We start from the raw sequence: 5,577 nt of genomic DNA, 5'->3' as shown, positions 1-5,577 counted from the left end.
TTTTGGATTGTTTTTAGGGTATACATGTATCTTGCATGTTTTTAGGGAGGCACACTGGTGTAAGATGGCCTCTACAGTTTCTGGCAATTGATTTTGTCCCATAACAGTTCCAGGTTTGTTTTTTTGTTTTATATCTTTGCTTCAAACTTGTCTGGCTCATGCTCGAACTCTGTGACACACCGACGCACGCTAAAAAAGAAAAGAAAAAAGCATCATGTCATCAAATAGATGACTTTATTTAGACGGTGCAGGGGAAGAAAAACAATGTGTTGACTTCAGGCGCTCATCTTGAGGTGCTCCAACCTGCTGAGCGCTTGACGCCTCAGTTACTGACTTCATAAATGTTATCCATGGAAATATCCTTGTGTCATCATCATCGTCCTCATCACCACCTTCCATATAAATAGAGAACAATGTAGGTTGCAAGAAGGCCTTTAAAGATCATGTACATTCTTAGTTTACCCCAAGTTGTAGCCTAAATTGAAACTGACTGTAGTAACTTAGATGAGCTAATGTTAAAGGTATTTGTGGATTTATGATTGAATAGACATTGATATAGCATTAGTTTGAAGTAAGAATGTGAGAAAGTCACTGTAAAACAAAGCAAAAAAGTTTCTCTGTACATCTGTAGGCTTTTTTGACATTTCAGCAGATTCTGTGATCTTTATCTTTAGTGTTGAGGAATCAAGTTCTTAAAGTGGCGCTATGCAGTGTTGGCCATTTTTTCACTTTTTGCTTGCAGGTTTCCCTATAGAGCCCCCCCTACAGGTTTCTCTATAGAGCCCCCCCTACAGGTTCTTCTAGGAGAGCTCCACCTAGAGGTTTCTCTATTGGGGCCCTAAAGGTTTTCTATAGAGCTCCACTACAGGTTTCTCATAGAGCTCCCCCCCACAGGTTTCTCTAAGAGCTACTACAGGTTTCTATAGAGCCCCCCTAAAGGTTTCTCTATAGAGCTCCCACTACAGGTTTATCATAGAGCTCCCCTACAAGTTCTCTTAGAACTCCCCCTACAGGTTTCTTACAGAGCTCCCCTAAATGTTTCTCTATAGAGCTCCCCTACAGGTTTCTCTATAGAGCCCCTACAGTTTTCTTTAGAGCTCCCCCTACAGGTTTCTTATAGAGCTCCCCCCTACAGGTTTCTCTATAGAGCTCCCCCTACAGGTTCTCTATAGAGCTCCCCCTACAGGTTTCTCTATAGAGCCCCCCTACAGGTTTCTCTATAGAGTCCCCCTACAGGTTCTTTATAGAGCTCCCCTAGAGGTTTCTCTAATGAGCCCCATCTACAGGTTTCTCTATAAAGCTCCCTACAGGTTTCTCTATAGAGCCCCCCCTACAGGTTTCTCTATAGAGTTCCCCTACAGGTTTCTCTATTAGCTCCCCCTACAGGTTTCTCCCCCTACAGGTTTCTCTATAGAGGTCCCCGCCTACAGGTTTCTCCATAGAGCTCCCCCTACAGGTATCTCCAGAGAGCTCCCCCCTACAGGTCTCTCTATGGAGCCCCCCCTACAGGTGTCCCTATAGAGCTCTCCCTAAAGGTTTCTCTATAGAGCTCCCCTACAGGTTTCTCTATAGAGCTCCCCCTACAGGTTTCCCTATAGAGCTCCCCCTACAGGTTTCTCTACAGAGCTCCCCCCTACAGGTTTCTCTATAGAGCTCCACCTAGAGGTTTCTCTATTGGGCCCCCCTAAAGGTTTTTCTATAGAGCTCCACCTACAGGTTTCTCAATAGAGCTCCCCCCTACAGGTTTCTCTATAGAGCTCCACCTACAGGTTTCTCTATAGAGCCCCCCTAAAGGTTTCTCTATAGAGCTCCACCTACAGGTTTATCTATAGAGCTCCCCCCTACAAGTTTTTTTAGAACTCCCCCCTACATGTTTCTCAAGAGCTCCCCCTACAGGCCTCTCATAGAGTCCCCCCCAACAGGTTTCTCTATAGCACTCCCCCCTACAGGTTTCTCTATAGAGTCCCCCCCCCTACAGGTTTCTCTATAGCACTCCCCCTACAAGTTTCTCTATAGAGCCCCATCCAACAGGTTTCTCTATAGAGTTCCCCCTACAGGTTTTCTATAGCGCTCCCCCCCAGGTTTCTCTTTAGAGCCCCCTACAAGTTTCTCATAGAGCCCCATCCAACAGGTTTCTCTATAGAGCTCCCCCCTACAGGTATTTCTATAGCGCTCCCCCCTACAAGTTTGTCTATAGAGCCCTGATCCAACAGGTTTCTCTAAAAAGCACCCCCTACGGGTTTCTCGATGAGAAGCCCCCCCCCCCCCCCTACCGGTTTCTCTATAGAGCTCTACCTACAGGTTTATAGCTTTCTGCTTCTTTTTTGTGGCTCAGCCATGACCATAGTGTGAAAAACTCCATCGATACCTTGTTAGCCGGTTCCTGATATTCTCTGATATCGGACCTGATATCACGCCATACTTCCTGACGCTGAGGCTCGCCAGCCGAGAGTTGCAAGGAGGGTTTGCTGCTCACGGGCGCTGGGGGGAGCGAGACGACCACCATTCAACTCAAAAAATGTCATATAACCATTCCAATGACTCCAAAGCTGTTCAGTTAAGGTAAATTAAGCTAAAAAAAACTGCATAGTTCCCCTTTAACAAGTAAAATCTACTCTTTTAATTCTTTTAGTCTAGGACTTGTTCAGGAATACCCTTGGAAAGTTTGCCTTCAAATTTAGCTTCCTTCTTTGTGGTGCCCTTAAATGTTTCATTTTTACAGTTTTTGTAAACGCTTATTTGCATTCTTGCTAAAAGTTAGATGAGAAGATTGACACCAAGCTAGAGCCAGAAGGCTATTAGCTTAGCTTAGCTAAAGACTGGAAACGGGGTAACAGCTAGCCTGGCTCTGTCCAAAATCCGCCTACCAGCACTTTCTAAAGCTCGCTAATTAACATGTCAAATCTTATTTGTTTAATCTGTACTGTGGAATGTAAAAACTAAATTTGTGGTTTTATGGTGTGCAAGCGTGTGAAGCTGTCGACGAGACACGATGGCTTTTTGGCTAGCAGTGTGTCCCTGTTTCCAGTGTGTATGCTACGCTAAGCTAACTACCTGCTGGTTCTCACTTTACAGATAGACAAGTGAAATGAAATTGATCATCTCATCTCACTCTGGGAAAGAAAGTAAATACTGTTAAATTCTTTTTAAAAATAGCGTTCATTAGGACCTTCAGTGAGGATAGCATAACATTACTTTACAATAGGGCGATCAACTTTTAGCCAGGCAGACACAGAACAAAATAGCCATTGTGCCCCATCTTCAACAAATGCTTAAAGTCTTGTAAAGATTGGTAAGATTTATACACAATATGGGTTTGCTAATGAGGGGAAAAACTGTCATAGCTAGAAAGCTGCAAATGCTCGGAGAAACTGTATCATGTTTTGAGTGGCGTGTGCCTTTAACTGTGGCTAGTATCACAACCTAGACATGTAAATCAGGGATAGTGAGACGTTGATATTGGACTAGATGTGTAAAGATGGCTACCACGTGCCGTGACATCATTGAGTCGCCCTGAGTCAGGACCTGGTTCTATTGATCTATGAAATGGATTCAGTAACTTTTGTAGACCTTCATGGCCTTTGAGTGGCTACATTGGCCCCTTGGTCGTGTTCCAAATTGTATCTACGTTTCCTGTATTTGCTTCCCATTCCTGTTAGTCCGTCCGAGGAAGCACAGGAGAGATGAGAGGAAACAACGTTTGTTTTAAGAGGGATGAGACCTCCTTCCGGTAAAGGCCGCTTTCGTATATCCTCGGAGATCCCTCCTCGATACTAGCTTTCGGGACGGAGACAGAACGACGAGGAACGTGGAGAAATCAAATAAGAGACTCGGTATCCACCTAAACACAGCTATGTCTCCATTCAAACCCCCTTTTTAAAATGGTTTCTTGAGATGTAAAATGGCGTGACCCAGTGTAACCTCCCTATCATTCTTTCCTTCTCGGAGAAAAAAAAAAAATTCAGAGGTTGAGCCAGGTCTTATCTTTTGCAGAGATCATCTTTCTTATGGATTTTGGCAGACTTGCTGTAGGTTCCAACAAAAAAAAACAGAAGACCTACTTACTGTAAGTTTAGTTTTTTTTCTTTCTTAAATCACTGTTACTTAGCAAGTGATGAGTTTTGACAACCATCAGCGTAGATTCAATGACACACGGAGAACTTATCCCCTTTTAGACCGTTAATGCAACACGAGTAATGAATCATAAAAAACAGCTTTTTTTTTTTTTTTATTTCTCAGAGGTTCATCTTTCATCTTAAAAGTATTTTTGGTGTTAGGTTCACTCTCACTTATCCCTTAGGACCTTCGCTTTCACTTGCTGCTCCCGCTGCAGCCATGTTGCATTTTTATCCCAGTAAAGGTTCTCTGCAGTGCGTTGACCAATGGCTCAAGTGAAAGTAACCCTTTATATTATCAATGGAGCATCAACTGTTAAAAAAAAAAAAAAAATGTTGGGGAAAAGATCAGAGGGTGTTACACTGTATATAATGATGTCATCATTTGTCTGAGAAAAGATTTGTACTGTTGTTTCAAATGTGCACTTATCCTGATATTTTCTCTTTTTTTGTTGTTTAATATCAGTCAAATGCTAGAGTCTTGATAATAAACTTAATGATGTGTGGAAAAAAAATAGTATACTCGATAGCAGAGTTGAGTCACACAGCTGTCATTAATAATGAAATGTCCACAGTGCTGCAGAACTCGAAAAATAGCGTTACATCACTGAGAGAGGCTGAGTTTGTTTTTAATTTGGCAGGGAATTTCCACCCTAAAACTCAATTCATGAATGAAGTCCCACACAGGTATTTGGACTGACATTATGACTGAATTTCCATTTTTAGATAACCATTCCTTTACAATGTAAAGTTCACAGATGTGATTTTTGAGACAGGCTTGGTTTCCGTTGTGACAGCGTTTTTTTTGGGTTCATTTTTTGGTTATAACCAGTTAGCAATGTAATGAAATAGAAGCTTCCAACATGTGCTCCAAAGCTTAAAGGGACAGTCCACCACAGATGTAGTGCTATTTATGAATCTAAATTGTTTTGTTGTGAGTTTACCAGTGTTAGAGATTTCTGCCTTCTCGGTGTCACTTTCCAGAAATCAAGATAATCCCCAGGCCTGGTTGTGAGCTGTTACATGTAGGAACTACTTTCTTTGGAAATGTAAACATTAATGGCGTCCTCTTCCGTTGAGCATTAGTCTTGCATTGCTAGACCCTCCTATCACGGCGCTAAGCGCCGGACAGAGCCACGGTGCCGCTGCAAAATAACCTTGAGAAGGAACTTGAATGTGTACGTTCAAAAGTTCTTCTAGTTGTGCTCCAGAAACCTCAGATTGGATAGATAGTCTAGCTAGCTGTCTGGTTTTACCCTGCAGAGATCTGACCCAGTAAATTTTTGGTTCCAGAACGTTCTGGGAACGTTTGTTTTGGGTTGCGTGAACGTTCCCTGAAGGTTAGGTTTGGTTGTGGTTTGGTTGATCAGAAAGTTTCCTTAACAATCTGGGAATGTTTTTGGTTACATCGAACATTCTCCGAACGTTCCCCTAACGTTATCCTAACGTTGCAACCTTTAGA

General features: G+C 42.6%; 1 protein-coding gene across 1 annotated transcript in view; it reads left to right on the top strand.

Annotated features, from left to right (window-relative positions):
* Positions 1-5,577, top strand: part of fmr1 (fragile X messenger ribonucleoprotein 1) — a 47,871-nt gene that overhangs the window by 28,324 nt on the left and 13,970 nt on the right. The gene's annotated exons all lie outside the window — the stretch shown is intronic.

The sequence above is a fragment of the Etheostoma spectabile genome, unplaced genomic scaffold, assembly GCF_008692095.1.
Source record: "Etheostoma spectabile isolate EspeVRDwgs_2016 unplaced genomic scaffold, UIUC_Espe_1.0 scaffold273, whole genome shotgun sequence".
Taxonomy (NCBI): domain Eukaryota; kingdom Metazoa; phylum Chordata; class Actinopteri; order Perciformes; family Percidae; genus Etheostoma; species Etheostoma spectabile.
Note: the sequence above shows the minus strand (reverse complement) of the source record. Positions and strands in the feature narration are given on the sequence as shown.